At 42.8% G+C, this 26,462-nt stretch overlaps 1 protein-coding gene across 2 annotated transcripts in view; it reads right to left on the reverse strand.

Moving 5' to 3' along the window:
• LOC126174996 (sodium-coupled monocarboxylate transporter 1) overlaps nucleotides 1-26,462 on the reverse strand; it is a 340,772-nt gene that overhangs the window by 102,772 nt on the left and 211,538 nt on the right. For both annotated transcript variants that reach the window (XM_049921483.1, XM_049921482.1), the window contains exon 2: nucleotides 286-316. The gene's annotated coding sequence lies outside the window, so the exon portion shown is untranslated. The remainder of the gene's footprint in view (nucleotides 1-285; nucleotides 317-26,462) is intronic.

Below are 26,462 nucleotides of genomic sequence, written 5' to 3' on the forward strand. Positions count from 1 at the left end.
ATGTACATATAGGTATTCTTATTCCTATAGTTAGCCATTACTGAGGTACGTTCTTTGTAGGGTCCATGAGGTCAGCTGATGTAAGATCACAAAGTGGGTAGAGACGTTTATCCAAGAGGGACCACGAATAAACTATGTGAAATGCTTTCCGCATGGATGCATATTGGCGAGGATGAACACCTGAAAGTGAGTTTCTAGGAGGTCAGTATTATTTGTATTTAGCTATTACCTCTCTGGAGCTATTAAGATATAAGTTTATATTTAACAAACAAAAGAACTACTCACCTTTCACTAATCCGAAGCGTCCGAAGAATATCTGAAATAAAAGAGAAAATGTTTAAGTAGATAAGTACACACTTATGAAAATTATCTACTGTTTAACTGTAAGGTCATCAAGAATCTGTTACCAGATCAGCTAACTCGTCTATTTCTACAGCGAAATATTTGGCACACATCCGAAAAGGGATTATTGAGCGTCCAAAGGCCAGGCTGAGTCAGCTGTCTGCTGGCTGCCAATACGACTACGTGGTCTCTTTGCTTCTCTGTTGGGCAGAGAGCTGTATGGTTACTCTAAACGAATAAATGCAGTTCTAATGTAGCAAAGCGGCATGAAGTGTACAAAAACAACCACCACCTAGTAAAATGTGACATCTGATATAAACTATAAGCACTCCAGAGAAATGAGTTGTTGCCTTATTCTACAGCTCTTTGCGAAGCTCATGAGATCAGTTTCTCCGTTTTGTGTGTCTACAATTATTCTGACACTCAATTAGGACGTTACGGTACTTCAAAAATACATTTACTTTCGCCACAACTTATAGAACATAGTAAATAAGCACTGATACACATTGGTCTCCGTCAATCTCCGAGGTAGCACGAAGCTATTACTATAACAGGAAAGTATCACAGAAATTACACGTGCGTAAAATATCTGAAAATACTGATCTAAAAGAAAATCCAAAAGAAAACGGTACGCCGCGGCGTTGTTCCATTTACTTTATTACCTGTACATCGACAATTTTTTTTTTCACAATAAACATCACAGACTACTGTGATAAGAACCTAATGAGACTAAAATCTAACAGGAATTATCTTCCTAGTCTTTCTAGTCAAGATTTCCTGTCCTAATTTCCGACCTAGTCTTATACTATAATGTCTGACAAGTTACTACATCCACGGCAGCTTCCTATCAGGAAGGAAAACACAGTCTATATACTGTTTCCTTTTTATGTCTACCGATTTTGTTTAATAAAGCACAAATTCTGATGTAAGCTTATAGCGTACAATCTTTATAAGTGATCAACAGTGGTGGGCAGTTTGCTTGGTTATATTAGGCTGCCAGACACTAGGGTCCTAACGACCAGAACCGCTTCTCTGGTGTACTCATGCGCGAAGGACTGTTCAAACGTGGGCAAAGGGCTCCCTTACAATGCAAAACGCCATTTGGCGAGGATTACTAACTACTGAATTAAATATATATATATATATATATATATATATATATATATATATATATATATAAATTAGCACAGTTAAGTTTGCTATGATACACAGAGCCCTACACGCAGTCGGCAACATTCTCCGAAAGCAGAGGTTTTAAATAATCCCCACTGCAAGAGCTCTGCCCCACTGGGATTCGAGCTGGTCTGCCATCAAGATGCGCTTTCGTGGTACGGTCAGTGTCCAGACGGCGCGTTCCTGTCATTTACGCACTCCGTTGAGACAGTTCGACTTAGGTTAGTTAGGTTTAAGTAGTTCTAAGTTCTAGGGGACTGATGACCTCAGATGTTGAGTCCCATAGTGCTCAGAGCCATTTGAGCCATAACAGATCGTATCAGGTATAAATAACATGTGCAAGACCGAGGTTTGAAACTATTACTTTACTGTGATATTCACAATCACGTTAGGCCATAAAATTAAAGTTAATATTAAATAGGAAACACGTTCTACAAAATTACGTGCGACATACACAGATTTTATTTTTGCAGAAGATACAAAAGATAGAAATGTGTCACGTAGCGTTTACAAAGGAGAGTACTACATTTTAATGGTGCGCACAAACAGCAACATTTAACTGAAAACGAGAAATTACGTTCTTAGGTGGATTTACATATACCAGCAGATGAAAAATAAAGTTGAATTTACTATTGAAATCGAACAATCATGTAACTGAAACTTAATTTAATAGAGGAAAAAAAGGATAATGACTTTTGTCATTTAATTCTGATCTTTCATTCCGTGTCATATGTTTATTGATTTCCAGTAATGTCATCTATTTGTTTTTCTTAACAGAACGTAAAATTTCATAATTTACATTGTATCGATGATCGTATATTAAAATATGTTGGGAAAAGGTTGAATCCGACTTTTTTGATTTCTAGTTTCTCTCATGTTCAGACATCCTAATTGCCACAGTTTCTCCTGATTAACGGACAAAGGTTTTTTCACAGCGCTTGCATGTGATGTTCTACACACCACTCTGTGCCAGGGGTTACAGTTTGTCTTTACTGCAAAATAAAAAAGTTTGACATTCTCTCAGTTTTATATATGTAGATCTGTAGTTGGGAGACCAGCTTTTCAGCGAGGTTATCTGAAAATTTACCAACATATGGGATGGTTTATAGCTGCAGAGAGGTTCCTGTTGGCCAGTGTACCGAAGTGGTGTAACTTCATGTACCTTCTCTTTTTGTAGTGTCTTATCGGTCAGCGCAGAGTAATAGCCATTACTGGAAGCTATAAATTTGATGGCCTATAGTTCTGCTTGAAAGGCAGATTTAGATGATGGAACAGATATGAGGCGATACACCATCGAATGGAAAGCTGCATGTTGTGACTATGTGGGTGTAGGGACCTCGCAGGAATTATCGCATCTGTAGCTGTGGGTTTTCTGTAAATGCTAAATAATTCAGGGTACGTAAAGTTCGTCATGTGGATTATTGTCTGTCGTTAAGTACGTGAGGTATTTTCGCCCAGAGAGATAACGTCACTTTCGGAAAGCTTTCTCTCTCTTTTGATGCTATCCCCCTCCTTTTGATCTCCTCATCTCTAAGTGACTACTTCATTCAACACCGCCTAATCTGCATTACTTATTCAAGTGTTTGTCTGACCTCATTATACACTGTTCCTCCACTACCTTCTCTCTCTCTCTCTCTCTCTCTCTCTCTCTCTCTCTCTCTCTCTCTCCCCCCCCCCCCATCCTATTGCTCCTTCCAGCGCTAACTCTACCCGGATGCTTTATTGCATGTCCTGTTAACCTGTTCGTTCTTTTGGTAAGGGTGTTCCATATACGAGGTGCGATTGGAAAGTTTTAAGAATGGGCTTGTAATTGCACAATGGTGGTACTTACGTGCTACGGTGATGCATCTCCTTCAAAATAGTCCCCTTCTGACTGAACACACCGACTCCAACGGTGTTTTCACTTTTGGAAAAATTCCAGGAAATTTTTCTCTGAAGTCTGTTAAGGACGCTCTCTGTATTTGCCTGTATGTCTTCAATCGAGTCAAATCGCTTCCCTTTCAATGAAAATTTCAGTTTATGAAAAAGAAGTCCGCACGGGCCAAGTCAGGGGAATATGGAGATTGTGGAAGCACAGGAATTTTGAATTTGGTCCAAAATTCAACAATGGAGATGGCACGATGAGCCGGAGCATTGCCATGGTGTAGCACCCAACTCCTGTCTTTCCACAGTGCAGGCCTTTCCTTCCGCACTTTTTTGCGCAAACGCTCAAGGATACATTTGTAGTATTCCCGGTTAATCGTCTGTCCTCTAGGGGCATATTCATGATGCACAATCCCGGAAGAATCGAAAAGAAATCACCAACATTGTCTTCACCTTCGACCGACTTTGCCGTGTTTTTTTCGGCCGTGGCGAACCTGGAGTTTTCCACTGCGAAGACTGCACTTTGGTTTCAGAATCATATCCGTATACCCACGATTCGTAACCTCTAATACCCTATTTAATAAATCTGGGTCATTTTTAGTCCGATTAATCAGATCTTGCCACACTTCATATCGGTATTGTTCCTGGTCACTTGACACTTTTGGAATGAATTTTGCGGACACTCAACGAATGTTCAGATCTTCAGTAAAAATTGACTGAACTGTGTATAAACTTAAATTAAGTTCATCAGCCGTCTCCCTAATTCTAAGTGTACGATGAGATCGCACTAAGTCGCGAATTTTCACATTTGCATTCGTTTTTGAGGTGGAAGGTTGGCCAGACCGTGGTTCATCATCAAATGACTCGCGGCCATTTTTAAATCTGTTGAACCAAACAAAAACATTTGACTGGCTCATACAATTATCTCCAAAAGCTGTTTTTAATAGTTCGTAAGTCTCAGAAGCTGATATCCCGGTTTGAAAAGAAAATTTCACACAAACTTGTCGCTCCGTTTTTAAGTCCATTTTCACGCAGACAGAATCCGGCAACACGCGCTCAACCAGCTGCCACAACAAACTGAATAAAGGAACTGAAGTTCCCTGTCAGAGGGCGTTCAAGTATAAGGCAATGACTCACTCCCTGCCCTCCGTGTACCTGGCCGCCAAACCAGTAAGCAGTAGCGGATCCATTCTTAAAACTTTCCAATCACACCTCGTATTTCCTTCCTTACCTATTCTTTTTAGTTTCATTTTGTACTTTATATGTTATCTTTATTTTTAACATTCGTCGACAGTATGGCCACATCGCAAATGGTTCCACCCTCCATAAGTGACAGACTGAGGGGAAATCATAAAGTTTCCGTTTGAAGACCGTGTCCTGTAGAATATGTATATCAATCACGCAAAATCGCCATGAGCATGAGGCAGTCATCCCATTGAGATACCAGATTGAAGATAGCCGTTTGGTAAAACACAAGGCCCTGTTCCGTGAAGAAGTCTGCAGCTGTATGCTGCACATTCTCGTCCGACAGGAACCGACGGCTGTTTAAAGCGTTTTGCTAAGGGATCGAAAGCGTGATAAACACATGGGCAGAGATCAGATTGTAGGGCGGGTGCTCAAGTGTCTGCTACCTCAGCTGGCGTAACTTCTGCGTCACGACATTTGTGATATGGGGACGTGCCTTGTCACGAAGCAGCAGCACCCCTTGTCACACCATCCCACAACGATGGTTTTCGGGAGACATGCTGCCCCATATACATATTTCGGTCTCCGGTTGATGGCTACTGCTTTTGTCCTTTTGCAGCCAAGGAAAGAACAACAGAACGTTGGTCCTATTCAGGAGCACTGGGTAATAACTTCGCCACAGTTCACGTTTCTGCATTCACTCCATGCACGTCGAATCCCTTGCCTATATGTCGGTGGATATGCAGTATACCCGCATTGGAGACGCGCTATGTTACGTGGACACTGCAGCAACCCCCCCCCCCCCCCCCCCCCCCCTCAGACGAAAACTTTTTGACCGCCCCTTTTATAACCGTCACACCAGAATTAGGCTAATTAGAGATTAACAAACCGTTGAGACTGGCAATCATATTCCTATGTGAATTAATTAATTTTGAGATTCCTTTGAATTTATGTATAAGGGCCAATGAAATGAAAACGAGATAGGTGGAAAAAATATAAGTAAACTATTTATCATTTCAAATGCAATCCCCGTAACCGTTCATACATGTATATCTCACTGTGACACAAGTGTGGGAGGGCCCACCTGTTGTCAATGTTGTTTCGAGTACGCCGCAGAAGTTTCGCTGGGAAGTCGTCGTACATACTCTATATAATTCAGATCTCTCCGCGTGCAATTTTCATATTTTTGGAGTGCCGAAGAAAGAAAGATTTGCTTCACCTGAGTACAGCCATGGTTCCGTAGATAATGGCATATATTTTCCCATGAAGGCACAGACCGTCTTGTTCACTATGATATACAGGGTGAGTCACCTAACGTTACCGCTGGATATATTTCGTAAACCACATCAAATACTGACGAACCGATTCCACAGACCGAACGTGAGGAGAGGGGCTAGTGTAATTGGTTAATACAAACCATAAAAAATGCACGGAAGTATGTTTTTTAACACAAACCTACGTTTTTTTTTAAATGGAACCCCGTTAGTTTTGTTAGCACATCTGAACATATAAACAAATACGTAATCAGTGCCGTTTGGTCCAGTGTAAAATGTTAATTACATCCGGAGATATTGTAACCTAAAGTTGACGCTTGAGTACCACTCCTCCGCTGTTCGATCGTGTGTATCGGAGAGCACCGAATTACGTAGGGATCCAAAGGGATCGGTGATGGACCTTAGGTACAGAAGAGACTGGAACAGCACATTACGTCCACTTGCTAACACCTTTTTATTGGTCTATTTCACTGACGCACATGTACATTACCATCAGGGAGGAGGTACACGTACACACGTGGTTTCCGTTTTCAATTACGGAGTGGAATAGAGTGTGTCCCGACATGTCAGGCCAATAGATGTTCAATGTGGTGGCCATCATTTGCTGCACACAATTGCAATCTCTGGCGTAATGAATGTCGTACACGCCGCAGTACATCTGGTGTAATGTCGTCGCAGGCTGTCACAATACATTGTTTCATATCCTCTGGGGTTGTAGGCACATCACGGTACGCACGTTACATGATGGCCACCTAAGGTCTAGATCTAAGATGCGGTATTGTAAAACATATTCACAGGCTACGTTTTCTGCGTAAGCTATGTAGCTAACACTTCGAAACAATTTCTGAAGTTGGTGCATAAACCATCTATCCGTCAACAGACGAGTATGCCGAAAACGCGGTGTGCCGCGACTGGTGAAATTACTGTACGCAGTGCTGAATGTACCGACAGTGTGCCGTGAAACTGTATCACAAGTGGCACAGCGTATTAATTCAGAGGCAGCCACAATGAACATTTACATTACGTTTAGATTAAATTTAGGTTTTATAAGTATACAAGGGTCCTACGAGTTTCGAGACGATTTATGTGTGATATTACAGTAGATAACAGTAATTTAATTCTTTTTTTAATCAGTAGATGGATTCAGTTTAATTACTGCACAGCATGAGTTTCATGCAACGCCCAGTGCGGCAACAAACGTCGGTTTGTTTATCGTTACGAACAAAATGTTTCTTAAAAAGTAGAAATTTATGTGCCCACGCGAAATTCCATCGCAGGTTAGTGTAGAACGATATTCGCTTTATTGGCAAGTCCTATAACACTTATATCTGTATACATTTATGTCCGCGTATTCTTTACCCACCTTTCCCGCCTCCTTAGCGCACCCGCAGCTAGCGCCATGCAGCAGCACTAATCAGCTTCTAGATAGAACATTGCCTGCTCGTGTTTTGCACTGCCTGTTAACACAAGTCATTAAACTTTATATGGCACTCTACGTGTTTGGCACTGATCTACCGAAAGGACACGCAATGTTTCAATTAACGGGAAACGAAATGTCGTTTTCCGTTCGCTCAGGGCTGGAGTCCGAGATTCGGACAAAAGAAACACCTTAGAAAAAAATAAGCACATGTTAAATGAATATCAACCTCACGAAGATTACTCTCTCTTATCAAGAATTATATTACTCCCCATTTGCTTCTGTACTGATCCATTAACGCGCACATTATAAAGAGGTTCATCTTCAAATGCGGTACATATTTGTAGCAATGAATATCAAATACACTATAGGCTTTTGTAATACAACTCTCCGTCTTCAGGCCACAAGTGGCCCATCGGGACCATCCGACCGCCGTGTCATCCTCAGTGGAGGATGCGGATAGGAGGGGCATGTGGTCAACACACCATTCTGGCAGTCGTTGTGATGGTTTTCTTTGACCGGAGCCGCTACTATTCGGTCGAGTAGCTCCCCAATTGGCATCAAGAGGCTGAGTGCACCCAGAAAAATGGGAACTGCGCATGGCGGCCTGGATGGTCACCCATCCAAGTGCCAGCCACGCCCGACAGCGCTTAACTTCGGTGATCTTCCGGGAACCGGTGTATCCACTGCGGCAAGGCCGTTGCCAATACAACGCAATGAGTAGAAGAAAAATGACATTCTAAACATTTGTAAACATTTATGATTATAAATCATTTAAATATAAGTATAGTTACGGTTACTAATCTGTTAATCATCTCCTGATACAGGTGACACAACAACACTTCGCCGGGCAATTACGGTGTCAGGACTTCGGGGTCGCTGAGGATGGCAGCAAATTGAAACAGAGAACAGCAGGCAAAAAGTGTTCTGAATGGTGCCTGTTTTTAAGGAACAGTATTTACGAGCCAGCAGCCAACAGTCCTTACTGCAGCTAGTATACTGGGGACTCATAGCATACTAATTTAGTTAGGTAATCTATTAATAATAAGATCGGCACAAGTGCGACCCGAGTTGTCGCTCCACAATGTGTTACTTCTTGAACACACAAGTTTGGTGACCACTGCTCTAGAGAAAATTGTTAACATTTGGTTTAGAGGTGTCGCTCTAATGCAATTGGTGACGCACCGACGTTGACAGACTACGTCTGCACGTCCACTACTAAACTGTCCCTGTTCACAAGTGGTTGGTCGAATGTGCAACTGTTGAAACTTCCTAGCAGACTAAAACTATGTGCCGGACCGAGACTCGAACTCGGGACCTTTGCCTTTCGCGAGCAAGTGCTCTCCCAACTGAGCTATCCAAGCACGACTCACGACCCGTCCTAACAGCTTTACTTCTGCTAGTACCTCGTCTCCTACCTTCCAAACTTACGGGTCGTGAGTCGTGCTTGGGTAGCTCAGTTGGTAGAGCACTTGCCCGCGAAAGGCAAAGGTCCCGATTTCGAGTGTCGGTCCGGCAAATAGTTTTAGTCTGCCAGGAAGTTTCATATCAGCGCACACTCCGCTGCAGAGTGAAAAACACATTGTGCAACTGTTGTTTACAGTTGTTAGTTGAAGCTGCCACCGTAGTTACTGCGCTGGCGTCGCTTATACCCCAGTAATAAAAATGTGTCTCGGATGTTATTGGGCGGACGCTGTATGTAGATTCAACTATCGAATCAGATCCCATATAAAAGTAGAAAAGTTGCACAACTCTGACGCAGCAAGAAACTTGACGTGCGGCAGCGCCGAGACGCGACGCGGTAGCAGAGCGGGCGGCGAGCGCCGGCACTGACCTGCGAGGCTGGCGGGCTGTGTGTGGGCCGAGCTGGTTTCCGGCCGGCGGGCGAGTGTCGGCGCCGCGTGTCCGGCGGCGGTGATATAGCGAGCCTCTGCGGGGGTGGGGTGGGGTGGGGGTGGGGTGGGGCGGCGCACGGCCGAGGCCGCCCCCAGCCGGACCGCCTTGGCCGCCCCACCGCGGTGCTGGCGGTGCACAGCGCAGTGCAAGACGCGCGCGCCTACGGCCCCAACGTACGTGTCGAGACGACACGGTTACAGTGGGGTAACAAAAGGTGTCGGGTACCTTCTAATATACACTGAAGAGCCAAGGAAACTGGTACTCCTGCCTAATATCGTGTAGGCCCCCGCGAGCACTCAGAAGTGCCGAAACACGACGTGGCATGGACTCGACTAACGTCTGAAGTAGCGCTGGAGGGAATTGACATCATAAATCCTCCAGGGCTGCCCATAAATCAGTAACAGTAAGATGGGTTGGAGACCTCTTCTGAACAGCATGTTGCAAGGCACCCCAGATATGCTCAATAATGTTCATGCCTGGGGAGTTTGGTGGGCAGCGTGTAATGGTACTTCAATTACGTAACCATTGCGGCACCTCACCTGAACATCTCGATACCAGTAATATTCTACTGTGTTTCTGTACAAGTAGTTAACATATTTCTGAGACAACATTCAGATTTGATTTCATTTGTGATACATCGATATGTTTATATTGCAATGATATTATTCTTATGTGTATTCTTTCTTTTGTCACTATGATCTTTGACGTACTTGTAACTCTGATTTTTGGGCGCGTTAGCGATTATTAGTTAGTTGTTAGAGTCGGACCTTGAAAAAGTCAAGTCTTGGACGTCATGTTGGAAAGACGCATATTGTAGTCAGCTTATAAAATGTGAACTTTAACAGTGAGGAAGATGTTTTCAAGTATGTTTTGTATTGTGAAGCGATGTTTTATATGTTACGTGATACTGCAAAAAAAGCAATAAAAAAGAAGAGTAACTTTAATTCGGAGTGCTGATTACTTTTTTACATCACCATTGTGCTAACTCTCAAAGTTTTAACCTTCGAGAATGGTTTGTGAAACACATCCACGAAACTTTTGAATATAGCAGAATAAAGCCTACGCCTCTTTGCATCCAAGCTTGGAATCATCACCACCGAGATTTTCGACGATTGAGCCATGATTTTACAACGAGACCAGCGTTGGAAACACGAAAAGATGAGTGCCTAGTTTATTCATTATTACATGAAATGACTTTATTAGCTGTGCTCTAATGACACCTGCCACATAATAACTGTTGTTGCCCGAAAATGCAGTATTTAGCAGCGTGAGCAACACCACAATCATTATTAAATTGTGACCTTTGTTGTGGTAGGGTTGTTAGAAGCGGAAGTGTTTAAATTCAGAAGGATGTTCCTGGAGCCACCCCATAGCAATTGTGGATGTGTGCGATGTCGCATTGTGCTGCTGGGATTGCCCAAATCCGTCGGATTGCACAGTGGACATGAATGGATACAGGTGATCAGAAGGATGCTTACTTACTTGTCACCTGTCAGAGACGTTTATAGATCTATCAGGGGTCCCATATCATTCCAACTGCACACGCCCCTCGCCATTACAGAGAATCCATCAGCTTGAACAGTCCCCTGCTGACATGCAGGGTCCATGAATTCAGGTTCCTGATATTCACGGTCCACTCGTGAAACGGTCGTAGAGAAAAATCCCCTCTTCATCGCTGCCTCGGAGATGCTGTGTCCCATCGCTCGAGCGCCGACTATAACACCACGTTCAAACTCGCTTGAATCTTAATAACATGCCATTGTAGCAGCATTAACCGATCTAACAACTGCGCCAGACACTTGTTGTCGTATGTAGGCCTTGCTGACCGCAGCGTCGTATTCTGCCTGTTTACATATCTCTGTATTTGAATACGCATGTCTATGTCAGTTTATCTGGCTCTTCAGTGTGGTATAGGACCCTTTTCTGTCCGACGTAGAGCAGTAATTGGACGTGTCATGGACTCAACAAATCGTTAGAAGTCGCCTGCGGAAATATTAGGGTACGGGAAGGAGTCGTCGTTGAGTGACTAAATGTAAATTAATGCAGATGAATAGGAAAAAGAATCCTGTAATGTTTGAATATTCCATTAGTAGTGTACCGCTTGACACAGTCACGTCGATTAAATATTTGGTCGTACCATTGCAGAGAAATATGAAGTGGGACAAGCATGTAATGGCAGTTGTGGGGAAGGCGGATAGTCGTCTTCGGAATTTTGGAAAGATGTAGTTCTTCTGTAAATGAGACCGCTTATAAAAAACTAATACGACCTATTCTTGAGTATTGCTCGAGCGTTTGGGATCCCTATCAGGTCGGATTGAGGGAGGACGTAGAAGCGCCGGCCGGGGTGGCCGAGCGATTCTAGGCGCTACAGTCTGGAACAGCGCGACCGCTACGGTCGCAGGTTCGAATCCTGCCTCGGGCATGGATGTGTGTGATGTCCTTAGGTTAGTTAGGTTTAAGTATTTCTAAGTTCTAGGGGACTGCTGACCTCAGAAGTTAAGTCCCATAGTGCTCAGAGCCATTTGAACCATTTTTGACGTAGAAGCAATTCAGAGGCGGGCTGCTAGATTTGTTACTGGTAGGTTTGGTCATCACAAGTGTGTTACTGAAATGCTTCAGGAACTCGGGTGGGAGTCTCTAGAGGAAAGGAGTTCTTTTCGTGAAACGCTACTGAGAAAATTTATAGAAACAGCATTTGAGGCTGACTGCAGTACCATTTTACTGCCGCCAACGTACATTTCGCGGAAAGACCACAAAAATAAGATAAGAGAGATTAGGGCTCGTACAGAGGCATATAGGCAGTCATTTTTTCCTCGTTCTGTTTGAGAGTGGAACAGGGAGAGAAGATGCTAGTTGTGGTACGAGGTACCCTCCGCCACGCACCGTCTGGTGGATTGCGGAGTATGTATGTAGATGTTGCCTCTATGGCCGTCTATAATTGCGAAAGTGATGCCGGACCCAGGACCGTCTGCACGAACTGACCAATCGATTATGTTCCCCAGATGTTCGATGGGATTCATGTCGAGGGATCTCGGTGGCCAGATCAATTGCGTATTGTCATCCATAAAAGTACCATCGTTGTTTCGGAACATTAAGTCCACGAATGGCTGCAAATGGTTTCCTAGTAGCAGAACATAATACATGACCCATTCCATTCCATGTACACATAACCCACAACATTATGGAGCCACCAGCAGCTTGCATAGTGCCTTGTTGACAACGGGTCCGTGGTTCCGCGGGGTCTCCGCCACGCTCGAACCGTTCCATGAGCTTTCATCAGCTAAAATAAGGACTCATCGAAACTGGCCACGGTTTTCCAGTCGTATAGCGTCCATCCGATATGGACACGAGCTCAGGAGAGGCGCTGTAGGCGATGTCGTGTTGTTAGCAAAGGCTCTAGCGTCAGTCGTCTGCTACCATAGCCCATTAATGCAAATTTTGCCTCACTCCTAACAGATACGTTCGTCGTGCGTTCCACATTGATTTCTGCGATTATTTCACGCAGTGTTGCTTGTCTGTCAGTACTGACAACTCTATGCAAACGCCGCTGCTCACGGACGTTAAGTGAAGGCCGTCGGCTACTGCGTTATCCTTGGTGAGAGGTACTACCTAAACTTTGGTAATCTCGGCACACTATTGACGCTGCGAAACTATAATACTGAATTTCCATGCGTCTAGCTCCACCTACTATTCCACGTTAAAAGTGTATTGATTCCCGTCGTGCGGCCATAATCACGTCGGAAACGTTTTCACATAAATCAACTGAGTACAAATGACAGCTCCGCCAATGCCCAATGCACTGCCCTTTTATACCTTGTGTACGCGATACTACCGACGTCTGTGTATGTGCGTATCGCTATCCCATCATTTTTGTCGCCTCAGAATACACACGAGATAGATAAAAACATAACGTCCTCAGCACACAGCCAATCAGCGTATCTATCACCACTGGGCACACACTCCTTTTATAAAGGATCTCTGTCCTCTCTAGAGTTAATCTCGTTAGCCCTGAGCTTAGGTTTTACGATTTCAAACATTTATTGTCGTGGTCACTGCATTGTTCTGGGACAAAATAAGATAAATTTACGATTTTTTTAGAAAAACTGTTGTGGTTCATCAGAATTTTAAAACACGCTCAAAGAGAATACGATTTTTGTTACAAAATAACTGATATGTGTGCAACATTCAGAAAATTCAAATACTAAAAAATTATTAAAACAATGCCATTGGAATGTGAAAGGATACGTTGTTGCTGAATGTAGTCCCAGTGCAACATAGGAAGAAATACATCGCTGTGTTGTTGTAATGAAGTAAACAATAACTTACTCGATAGGATGGGATTTATTAGCAAGTTACGGAATGCTCTATATAGATTCCAGTCCAAAGTTACGAAATGAACCGAATTTACCATTATTTCTCGAAGACATGCTGAGACTGAGATAAGTAGCTTTTCTTAAGCTGATTCCGCTACCTACTCAGAAGTGATGCACTGAATGCACATCTTGTAAGGTATGTGCTGCATTCCGGCACAGCGAGTTAAGTGTATTCCAACAGCTCGAAAAAATTAAGTTTGAGTTTAGCATATACACTTATCAGCCAGAACATTATGACCACCTACCTAATTAGCGATATGTCCATCTTTGACACGGATAACAGCGGCGACGCGTCGTGGCATGGAACCAATGAGGCCTTGTTAGGTCGCTGGAAGGAGATGGCACCATGTCTGCACACATAAGTTACCTAATTACCGTAAATTCCGGGGAGGGGCGATATCCCTGATGTGTTCGATCAGGTTTAGATCTGGAGAGTTGGGAGCAGGGGGGGGGGGGGGGGCAAACATCAATTGAAACTCACCACTATGTTTTCCGAACCGCTCCATCACACTCCTAACTTTGTGACATGGCGCATTACCCTGTTGAAAACTACCACTGCCATCGGGAGACATGATCGTCATGAAGGGGTGTACGAGGTCTGCAACCAGTGTACAGTACTCCTTGGTCGTCATGGTGTCTTGAACGGGCTCTCCACTGAACCCAAGGACGCCCACCTGAATCTTCCCCAGAGCATAATAGAGCCACTGCCACCTTGTCTTCATCCAGCTGTAAAGGTCTCAAGGAGCTGTTCCTCTGGAACACGACGGATTCGCGCCCTCCCATCGGCATGATGGAGAAGGTATCGGGATTCATCAGAGCATGTAACGCTCTGCCACTGTGCCAACGTCCAGTGTCGATGGTCACGTGCCCAGTTCAGTCGTTGATGCCGATGTCGTGGTGTTAACATCGGCACATGTATGGGTCGTCGCTGCGGAGGCCCATCGTTAGGAGTATTCGGTGGACTGCGTGTTCGGCCACGCTTGTACTCTGCAGTATTAAAGTCTGGTGGTAGTTCTGCCACAGTTCGCAGCCTCTCCTGTTTTACCAGTCTGCCCAGCCTACGACGTCCGGCATGTGTAACGAGGAAGGGCCGCCCAACCCCTCAATGTCTGGATGTGGTTTCACCTTGGTTTTGCCATGTGTTGAAGACACCACAGCACTCCTCAAACATCAGACAGATCGTGCAGTTTCCAAAATGCTCGTGCCGAGCCTCCGGGTAGTCAAATTCGGATACATCGGGCGCCTACCCCATTCTACACACAGAGAGCACGCTCACTGACACTACATACATCGTACGTGTGTCTGACAAGCAGTCATTCCTCGCCAGGTGACGCAGCTGTCGCCTGGAGAGGGTTATATCGATAGTTGGTCGGTGGTCATAATGTTCTGACTGATGAGTGTTTGGTATCCAAGGACTGAGGTGGTTAACTGATGACTGTGCCGACAGAAAGGAAATCCAGCCATACTGTTAGATAAAAATAAATGTGCGATATCACGAAAAACAGAGAAGCCCGTAGGAGGGATCAACGCTAGGAACGAGAGATTTAGTGAAACTAAATATGGATGTTCGGGCGGGTATTTTACCCGTCTTCCATCCCCTTACCAAAGCGCTACCTCGATCCGTCGCCAGGTTGTATGTAGTTTTCCGAGCATAGTAAAACGTTGTGTTCTTCAGTGTGGTTCCACGCAGGTCTCCACGATAGTCTATGCTGTGTAAGTCTCTTCATCTGTGCAGAATTACTGCAATCTACATCCACACGAACTTATTTAGTCAACATTTGCTCCCTCTACAATTAGTACCCTTCACACTTCCTTTCAGTACCAAATTACCTATTCCTCGATGCCACACAACGCGTGCTCCCAACATATCACTTACGTGAGTCAAGTTATTCCTTAAAATCATTTTCTTCCCACTACAATTCAGGACGTCTTCATTAGTTATGTCAGCTACCCTTAAGTATTTGTCTGTAGTGCCACATCTAGAAAACTTGTATGCACCGTTAATCGTCCAGGTTTGGAAGTCTTATATGGCATCACTCTAGAATCCAAACAAACACTTCAAGAAAAATCTTCCTAACGAATTTATATTTTGTGTCAGCATGCTTGGGTGTTTTCATAAAATCTTTTCTTGCTCTTCCAAGTGCAAGTTTTACATCCTCTCTACATCTGCCATTGTTAGTTACTTTGCTCTCTGAATAGCAATTTGTCCACTAATGTTTCTGTCTCATTCGCTAACCTAATTTGCTAAGAATCACCTAATTTAATTCAACTACATTCCACTACTCTTACTTTAATTTTGTTTATATTCATCTTACAACCTCTTTTCAAGACAAGTCCTTTGCCTTCTCTGCCAGAAATACGACATGGTCAAAGCTCAAAGATTTTATTTCTTCTTTCTGAACTTTAATTTCCTCTCCAAATTTATCCCTGTTTTCTTTTACTACTTGCCACACGTACATATTTGTAACAAACATACACTTTCGTAAATGTCCTCAAAATCCGCCAGGAGCATCGTATCACAAACGGAAAATGTGTTCTGCTCGCCAGAGTAGTGTTGTGCTTATTCACGTCTTAAAACTGTGCGTAGGCCAATCAAGCAAACTTAAGTCAGAGTTTTTAAGTATCAAAACTATTATACTATTTAGAGTCCTGTTCTGGAGCACAGTTTAAATCCATCGAGCAGGTCAGCTTTATTAACTGTAGGAGCCTCCTTTCGTTAAACTGAAGCCTTGTGCTTTACGTAGCCACCAGAGTCGCTGGTATGAAGTCAATATAGTGTATCCGTAATGTTTGGCAATAGACACACCATTGCAAGGATACGGATTCGCTGTTTGCCAGTACTTCGCCTGCCGCTTCTGCAACCCGTCGAACTCTGCTGCTATGTTCGCTTGCCAGCGACAGGCGCATGCACCGTTTCGCATCTGCAGAGTATCCCTAATCCTCAGGCTCAAACTAATGCTTGCAAACGTAGGCATCGCCTCCAGGGAAACATCGGTCGTAAGGAATTTATACATAAACCACCACAAGTCTCCTACTATTTGGTTTAAAGGGTAAATTTATTAACTTCTCATGCTTGGAGGTCACAGTGTATACTTATTTTAAAAGACACCATAGTCGCCATTGGCTGTACAGACTATTTTCACTGTTGTAATTTCCATCTTAAGGCCATTATCAAATGGTATACTGCGAAAATCTGTGTTCAGATGATAAATGAGGCAGTTCGCGCGAAAATGTGATGTGTGAATGGATTTTCGTACTAACTGTACGTAAACAGTGTACAAGAACGGTGTTTGTTGGAAGCTATATTATAGATGTTAGCACTGGTAAAACGCTTAGATACAACGGTGACATGTGCACATGTCAGAAGATTTTTAAAGGAAAATTTTGACTTGATACTGGTCTTAAAGGCGAAATTGCAATAGTGAAAATGAATAATTTCTACGGTCAGTGGTGACGATGTCATCTTTTGAAAGATTTATGAAGGTTAAAGATTTAAAGCTCCACTCTGCATCATTGATAACACTTTGTGTTGCCATCAGGACAATAAATATCTGAAGATGCTCGCGTCTGATAAGAGAAACTAATTATAAATCAAATAATACGCGACCTTTGGCGGTTTATTCGAGCACTAATTCACTGTTGCCAGTGGATCGTCCTTGAGATATGACACTACTGCCGACGACGCTAAAGTGCGGTAAAGTGTCGTAGTTGAGTGGCTGCAGGAGGATGCGGGATGACTAAGATAGAATTTCTATTTGGTGTGATAATGGCAGCTTTTTCTAAATACCAAAAAATGTAAGTTAATGCAAATGAGTAGGAGAATCAATCCTATGATGTTCGAGTACAATACTTATGGATAGTTGCTTGACACAGCCACGTCGATTAAATATCTATACGTAACCTTCCAAAGGGACGTGAAATAAACGATCATGTAAGATCGGCTATAGGGAACGCGAATTGTCGGTTTAGGTTTATGGGGAAAAATTCTGCAAAGTGTAACTCATCTATAAAGGAGATTCATACAGAACAATTGTGCAACCAGTTTTTAAGTACTACTCGAATATTCGACAAGCTCATCCAGCAGGTATGCCCCGCACCCGCATCTATGATCAAGCACGCGTTTCTGACAGTTTCCGTATTTTTCTTCGACCCCTGTAGATCTCGCGTAAGTACCGCAGCGACAAGACTAAAGAAATCGGAGCTCATACGGGTTGTTGCAGATAGTACTTTTTCCCTCGATCTACACTGAAGTGCCAAAGAAACAGGTACACACGCCTAATATCGTGTAGGCTCCCCGCGAGCACGCAGAAGTGCCACAACACGGCGTGGCATCGACTCGACTAGTGTGTGAAGTAGTGCTGGAGGGAACTGACACCACGAATCCTGCGGGGCTGACCATAAATCCGTAACAGTACGAGAGGGTAGAGATCTCTTCTGAACAGCGCGTTGCAAGGCATTGCAGATATGCTCAATAATGTTCATGTCTGGGGAGTTTGGTGGCCAGAGAAAGTGTTTTAACTCTGAAGAGTATTCCTGGAGCCACTCTGTAGAAATTCTGGACGCATGGGGTATCGCATTGTCCTGATGGAATGGCCAAAGTCCGTCGGAGTGCACAATGGACACGAATTGATGCAGGTAATCAGACAGGATGCCTACGTACGTATCACCTGTCGGAGTCGTATCTAGACCAGGTGTCCTATATCACTCCAACTGCACAGGCCCCACACAATCACGGAGCCTCCACCAGTTCGAACAATCCCCTGCTGATATTTAGGGTCCATGGATTCATGAGGTTGTCTCGATACCAGTATTCATCCAACCACTCAATACAATTTGAAACGAGAGTTGCCCGACCCCAGGCTGCATTCATCGACAGTCCAAAGACATCGACAGTCCAAAGACATCGACAGTCCAAAGACATCGACAGTCCAAAGACATCGACAGTCCAAAGACATCGACAGACCAAAGACATCGATAGTACAAAGACATCGACAGACCAAAGACATCGACAGTCCAAAGATATCGGCAGTCTTACATAGGCGATGCTGACCACAGCGCCGTATTCTGCCTGTTAACATGTGTCTGTATTTGAATGCGCATACCTATACCAGCATCTTTGGCACTTCAGAGTATACGGGAATGGAACAGGAAAGGAAATGACTAGCAGTAGTCAAAGTACTCTCCAGCATTCACTGTATGATGACTTACGGGGTATGTGATGTAGATGAGGAACAAATGGTTGTAAGTGAATATTTAATTTTTTATTGTCATACACAATTTACACCTTATAATAGCTACTCAAGCTCAGAGCGACTGGTCAAAGTGAGTCAACAGTCTCATTACTTGGGTCACAGTGGCGCATGCAGTATTACCGCACTATCTAATACCATTGTTATCCGTTTACAAAGCCAATATGAAATGTGCACATAAAAGATAAAAATAACGCTCTTCATTGGATCAAATTCACGTGATCTAGGAGATCTATCGTTCCGTGCTGGTTAACACGTTACTTCTCGCTTTTTTTCAAAGTCTATGCAGTTATTAATTACGGAAATAAATATCCTGAAGACTCTGAGTTCACTGCGGACATTTAGTGAGGAACGCAGTCGGTGGTCACTTAACGTATTTTTTATTTATAATCAAATCTATAATTAAGACTAGAGGGACATAAGAATGCTACAGAAAATGAAAAATTAAGGCACTACAGTCTGCAACCGCGCGACCGCTACGGTCGCAGTTTCGAATCCTGCCTCGGGCATGGATGTGTGTGATGTCCTTAGATTAGTTAGGTTTAAGTAGTTCTAAGTTCTAGGGGACTGATGACCTCAGAAGCTAAGTCCCATAGTGCTCAGAGCCATTTTTTTGTCGCGCAGTTCCAGACTGAAGCGCCTAGAACCACTCGGCCACATCGGCCGGCAGACCGTATAACATAAGTATGAGATGACGGCGGGAGGGGGGGATTGGAGGCAACGTCCCCCATACTGGAGCCACGTCTGAGCCAGTAATTAAATCTTTTAAATTTTTTGAGTCGAGTTGACAGCTGACGTCGCGCTTTAGGCATATATTTTATTAATAATGAACGTCATTTTACAAGTTCAAAGCTTTGGTGAGTGAATCATTTAATATTTTAAAACTTTTTATTTTTATCTTTTGTGGCCTACTGACTTACAACAAACACCTGCCATTTTTATGTTCTTCCAGTCATAATTGCAGATCTGATGGTAGCAGTATCCGAAAGTACGTTATGAGTAGAAATATATGTTGAGCGATCTATGCAGTTAGATGAACAGAAATGAATTCTCTGTTAAAACGAACAGTTCGCTTTATTGCTATCGTGACTATTCCCTGCGAAACGGACGAGTAGCAGCACGAGACTGGTCCCGCCCTTACACACACTCCTTGTGCTGTAGAGAGAAGTTACCCACGAAATAGTCCGCAGCTCCTGGTCTAGTGGCTAGCGTTGCTGCCTTTGGATCACGGGGTCCCGGGTTCGATTCCCGGCCTGGTTGGGAATTTTCTCTCCCCGGGGACTGGGTGTTTGTGTTGTCCTCATCATCATCATCATCATCATCATCATTCGTGACAGTGGCAAAACTGGATTGTGAACAAATTGGACGGTGTAAAATTTGGGGCTTTGTACGGGCGCTGATGACCGCGCAGTTGTGCGCCCCACAAACCAAACTTCATCATCACCCACCAAATACAGTTAATCCGCAATTTTCACACATTCTGACACTCTAAGGATAATCATAAATGCTAAATTTAGTGTCACTTGATGAAATACCATTATTTTGTTCTACTCATAGGGGTAAACTGTACATAACGGGTGGCGTATCGATGTACTCACGCTCACTATTTGAGAAGTCTGTGAATATTAGACAGAAAAACGGATGAAATAGCTTTCAGGTCTCCCTCCGACATGGGTGTGTGTGGTTCTCCTTAGGATAATTTAGGTTAAGTAGTGTGTAAGCTTAGGGACTGATGAGCTTAGCAGTTAAGTCCCATAAGATTTCACACACATTTGAACAAACGGATAAAAGTAGTGAAGCGTTGCACAAAGCAAACAATTTCGCCAGTAGGTGGCGTCTATAACAGTATGCTTATGACGACAAGCTAACTGTTACAAGATAAGGCTTACCGAAAGTAGAAACATTTAACTGACATGTTTATAATACTTTTTTGAAAGAATATAAAATTATTCTTTATTTTTATTTTTATGAGAAGCAACTGCAATAAAGCCGCAACTGTTACATTCCAAGCTGCTTGATTTAACATAGTAAGTTGAAAAACCTTAAAGACAGTGTTACGTGACGTAACAAAACTACAAATATTTCGATATACAGTGTATATAGATTATAAGAGGACAATATTATATAAATCAAAATAATAAAAGAAAAAATGGTTCAAATGGCTCTGAGCACTATGGGACTTAACATCTATGGTCATCAGTCCCCTAGAACTTAGAACTACTTAAACTTAACTAACCTAAGGACATCACACAACACCCAGTCATCACGAAGCAGAGAAAATCCCTGACCCCGCTGGGAATCGAACCCGGGAACCCGGGCGCGGGAAGCGAGAACGCTACCGCATAATTTTAGAAGAATGTGAATAGAAAAGAATAAAAGTAACCATAAAAATTGTTTGTAAGACGTTACATTCATGTTATCATGATCACCGACCATTCCGTTAAAAATTATATTTCATCAGATTACGTTCCACTCAGAAAGCTGTTGCACTCAGCGACTGTTATATTGGCTTGTAAAATATAGATTGCAGCAATCAGTCGTCCTAGTTTAAATTTTATTATGAAGATCTAGATTTCGGCTAGAAGCTAGCCATTCTCAATGCACTATTATTTCCGCTTAATGTAAGTAAGTCCCTGTTGATCGGGCTTCCCTCACAGTTCAATGAACTGTGGCTGAAGCCCGATCAACAGGGACTTACTTACTTTAAGCGGAAATAATAGTGCATTGAGAATGGCTAGCCGATATCTAGATCTGCACAAAAAAATTTAAAAAGGGACGACTGATTGCTGCAATCTATATTTTACAAATTACATTTCAATAAAAAAATGTGGACATGATGGGAGCAAGGGCATTTTATTACGATAAACGCAACCAAAAGTATTTTTATAGCTAGTAAAACCGTGCAATGGAAGCATCGTGATCATCAATCATTCCAAAAGACATCAATCGTCAGTCATTTATTTCACTAATATACTATAAATTACTATAAAGAGTACATAAAGACAAGCATTAAGATCTTTTTTGTTTAAAACAATAATACAATACTACTTGACAGTCAACCATTAATGATCTATTAAAAAAAAAAAAACCAATAGCTGATGGTAGTCAACTTACAATGTTAATGAAACCATTGACTTTTGAGGCGAGCAAAGGCATGCACAATTAAAGACACCAACAGAAACAATAGAAAATTGTGGCGTACAGTTTTGTTAACGGCAACATTGGGATATCGTATCTCATCTCAGAGGAACATACGTACAAAAGCCATTTATGTGACATCGCTACTGTGGGTAACAGCGCATAATATGTGGTAAGTTCGTATGGGACCAACTGCTGAGGTCATCGGTCCCTAGGCTTACACATTACTTAATCTAAATTAAACTAACCTACACTGAGGACAACACACACCCATGCCCGAGGGAGGACTCGAACCTCCAACGGCAGCGAGCAGTGCGAACCGTGGCAAGGCGCCCTAGACCAGGCGGCAACAGGGCATAGCACCAGACGCTAATGAATACATTCGAATATTTTTCAAAGGAAATACAATCGTTTTATATGGAACTAATAGAAAATTATGGCGTACAAACCTTACAACAACACTAACGGGTCGCCGAACCTCATCTCAACAGCATGCAACAAAGCCATCTATTTGACTTGAGAACAACAGGTAAGGGGCATAGTGCCAGACGATAACGAAAAGTGGCCGGCCGTTGTGGCCGTGTGGTTCTAGACTAGCCCCCAGTCTGGAACCGCGTGACCGCTACGGTCGCAGGTTCGAATCCTGCCTCGGACATGGATGTGTGTGATGTCCTTAGGTTAGTTAGGTTTAAGTAGTTCTAAGTTCTAGGGGACTGATGACCACAGAAGTTAAGTCTCATAGTGCTCAGAGCCATTTGAACCATAACGAAAAATGTAATTATAAACAGTAATAAAAGACGATACAAGCATTACACCATTTTAAATCGCGAAACCAAGACTAGCCCCCAGTCTGGAACAGTGTCATAAAAAATGTTTAAAATACAGATGTTGCTAGTACCTTAAAAAAACAAAAAGATATGTAAAGAGTGTCTTTGGTGACACGTTCTTCAGCTTTATTAGACTGACCTACAAAAGACCAAAGCAAGCACAATGGTCTTCAAACAAGGGGAAAAAAATAATTTCTACTCAAACCACTTTTCTCATTTGTAAGTGTATCTGCTTCTATACTGCGGTGTGGGAAGATAATTAATTTGTGGTAAGGTCTTATGGGACCATACTACTTAGGTCATCGGTCCCTAAGCTTACACACTACTTGATCTAAATTAAACTTACTCTGACGGGGCGAGCCGCACGTACCGTGACAAGGCGCCTAGATCGCGCGACTACCCCGCGCCGCGTGAGAAGATAAGTTACTTCGATAACGTGAAGTGTTGTGCTCTTCTGTACCGATTCCAAGATTTACGTACTTTCATCGATTGACTGTTGTATGTGATTATAGACCCTACTTGGCATCCTAATCCACTCAAATTGCTAGCCTGAGTTTCTCCGAGAAAGGTGTTTTAAAATCACGCCCCGTCTGCCGATTGTAACAGTTTTGGCAAGATGTATCGATCTTTTTCTGTCAGCTGTGACTGAGATATGAATCCAGCTTTTCCCTGATGAGGAAGCCTACCTTCAAATTTGCGTTCCTAAACGCATTCCAGTCTCTTGGAATGGGCGAGACGTAATGATGAAATGTTAATAAAAATTATATTGGAGGTCCAGACTAGAGTATTCCCAATCAGTGCTGAAGATGGTCGCAGATCTCCTATGGGACTTCTTGTCGGAATTAAGAAAACAACAAAGGGAAATTCTGATAAATAAATGCAACAAATAACTCACAATGTTGTTGTATTTAGTATTTTTTAGTGGTCCGCACGGCTGACAGCCAAGCGGGGGACCCGTTTTCGATTCCCGGTAATGTCAGTGATTTTTCCTCGGCGCGAGGACTGGCGGGAGCCTCGTGATACCAATTGGGCAGCTACTCGATCGATGGCAGCGGTTCCAAGGTCGTGAAACCCGACGACGACTTTTTTTTTCACCTCATTTTGCTCTGTATTGGTCGATGATTTTGTTCGTGGCGGACGTCTGATGACAGTCTTTCAGGTTCCTTGTTGATCCGTTCACTCAGTTTTTTTTATATTACAGATCACGCTGAGCTACCGTGCCGGCAAACGAACGGTGACCACACGGCCCTCCACACCGCATTAGATGACGCCACTGGTAGCGGTTACACGATAGCAGGTCGGGCCCGATTGGCGGAACACGGAACTTTACCGTTACCTACCTTTCTGCACTATTTTTAGCTTGTGTCTAGAAAAAAAAAGAATTGTGAAAATGAAGACCTTGATAGAAATTTTATTTTAATATTTGTACGTTAATTACTTTAAAATATGGGACAAATTGTGAAAAATGCTGACTTGATAGAACAAAATTAAAGTAACAGAATCAGTCTTACAAGCTAATTCTACGACACGACTTTTTGAGAAATCTAACAAAATTTTTAAAACGCCGGCTTTTCTAATTTATTGTGTCTGTAATCCTCACCCAAAGTGTTCGAGATACAATGTGTATGCGTCCATTCACCCAGTTATTCCATTTTTTTTACACCAGTATACCGCTGCCACTTACTGCCAACAAGTATTGATTTGCTTAAGACGATTCATAAGCGCACTTGTAATTTCCCACATGCAACAATGCAGTGAATAGTGAGCAGATTGATGGCTAGAACTCTAACTAGTATGTGCAAGTCAGTATTTGTCAGTATCAACTGACAGTGGTTTTTTCACATCAAAGTTTACAGGTGCTGAAACCTTGCAAACAAGTACATTTATTTATTCAGAACTTGTTGCATTTTGACAAAGATAGCTAAAAATACTTAATAAGTTGCTCAGGTAGTAATGAAATCGATCTGTTACTTTGTACTGAACTGACAAGACAAACACAGCTTAAATGTATCGTTGTATTGGTCTACAGATATACGTTTTATACGATGGGAAGCTGTATTTAACACAGAAATTTGCTTTGCCTTAGACACCTTCCGCAATTTTCAAGTCAGGCACGGTTTAGAGGCTTGATCTTAGCACCTCGGTAGCAGATTATGAAACAGTCTCTCTCTCTCTCTCTCTCTCTCTCTCTCTCTCTCTCTCTCTCTCTCTTTCTCTTTCTCTCTCTCCCCCTATCCCGTAAGGCTGAGGTGTAATTGACAGGAAGGAATGCGCTGTGGCCTAGTTTAATAGCTTGAAGATGAAAACTTGAAACAGAATTTCTGACCGAAATTCTATTCGTACTCAATGGAGTTGGGACTTCAGGGTTCGTATCAATAACATTTTTAATAGTTTACTGTGAATTTTACAGTTTACAGACAATCTTACAACATTATTCTCTTACAGTGCAAAAGCCCTTGCATTAACGTAAACGATTTACAATACAGAGGGAGAAAAATAAAGTTTGACAATTGTTGCTTTACTCTTTGCCATTATGAGTATGAAGAATATTCTACGAGCAGATGTTTAATATGAGATGTACCGTACGTCACAGTTGTTAATATTCTACCAGTTCGGCTGCAACTCCAGTATTAGTGTTACATTCGGCGGGCGGGGTAGCCGTGCGGTCTATGGGGCTCCTTGCCACGGTTCGCGCGGCTCCCCCCGTCGGAGGTTAGAGTCCTCTCTCGTGTGTGTGTGTGTGTGTGTGTGTGTGTGAAGTTAAGGTATATTAATTAGTGTGTAAGCCTAGAGACCGATGACCTCGGCAGTTTGGTCCCATTGAATCTTATCACAAAATTAGTGTTACATTCAGGGAAAATCGTGTTCGAATCCATGTGGAATGGGAGGCAGTGTGTGGATGTGGAATGTTAGGGATTGTTACTTCACTATCAGAATTTTGTTAGTCTGTTATGTGTATATATGGGTAACAAGGGAAGAAACGTAAATAAAATTAAATTTCATGGAGAAAAGATTAAAACTTATAGATTTGTATGTAACTCACTGAAATTTTGACAGAGCTTTCAAAGGACTCAGAAGAGCACTTAAACAGAATGGGTAGATATTTTACTTCGAGCAGTCACCAAAGCAGTACAAAATTTCTGCAATGACAACATTGTATGGGGAAAATATTACCGCTTCAGAAATGGATAGTGTATTGAAAAGAGATTCTAAGATAAACGCCAACAGAAGTAAAACAAAGGTAATGCAATGTAGACGAATTAAATCGGGCGATGCTGAGGGAATTAAATTACGAAATAAGACATAAAAATAGTAAATAAGCCTTGCTATATGCTAAGTAAAATAACTGATGAAGGCAGAAGTAGGGAGGATAAAATTTACAGGCTGCATTCCTGAAAACGACGACTTTATTCACACTGAATGTAGATCTAACTGTTAGTAAGTCTTTTCTGGAGGAATTTGTCTGGCGTATACCTCTGTACGGAAATGAAACATGGACAATAAACAGTTCAGATTGGAAGATTGGAGGAAGAGACCAAACAGCGAGGTCATCGGTCTCATCGGATTAGGGAAGGACGGGAAAGGAAGTCGGCCGTGCCCTTTCCAAGGAACCATCCCGGCATTTGCCTGGAGCGATTTAGGGAAATCACGGAAAATCTAAATCAGGATGGCCGGACGCGGGATTGATCCGTCGTCCTCCCGAATGCGAGTCCAGTGTGCTACCC

The sequence above is a fragment of the Schistocerca cancellata genome, chromosome 3 (assembly GCF_023864275.1).
Source record: "Schistocerca cancellata isolate TAMUIC-IGC-003103 chromosome 3, iqSchCanc2.1, whole genome shotgun sequence".
Lineage (NCBI taxonomy): Eukaryota > Metazoa > Arthropoda > Insecta > Orthoptera > Acrididae > Schistocerca > Schistocerca cancellata.